The following is a 235-nucleotide window of genomic DNA, read 5'->3' on the forward strand; positions in this document are numbered from 1 at the left end:
TATATATATATATATATTTATGTGTGTGTGTATCTTTGAGTCAGTGGTTGTCTCCCACCACCTCTTGAAAAACGATGTTGGCGTGTTTGCGGTCCCATGACTTAGCGGTTCGGAAAAAGACCGAAAGAATAAGTACCAGGCTTTTAGAAAATAAGAACCGGGGTCGATTCATTCGACTAAAAATTCAGAGCTCCAGCATGGCCGCACTCTAATGACTAAAATACATAAAAGATAA

The sequence above is a fragment of the Octopus bimaculoides genome, chromosome 3 (assembly GCF_001194135.2).
Source record: "Octopus bimaculoides isolate UCB-OBI-ISO-001 chromosome 3, ASM119413v2, whole genome shotgun sequence".
NCBI classification, from domain to species: domain Eukaryota; kingdom Metazoa; phylum Mollusca; class Cephalopoda; order Octopoda; family Octopodidae; genus Octopus; species Octopus bimaculoides.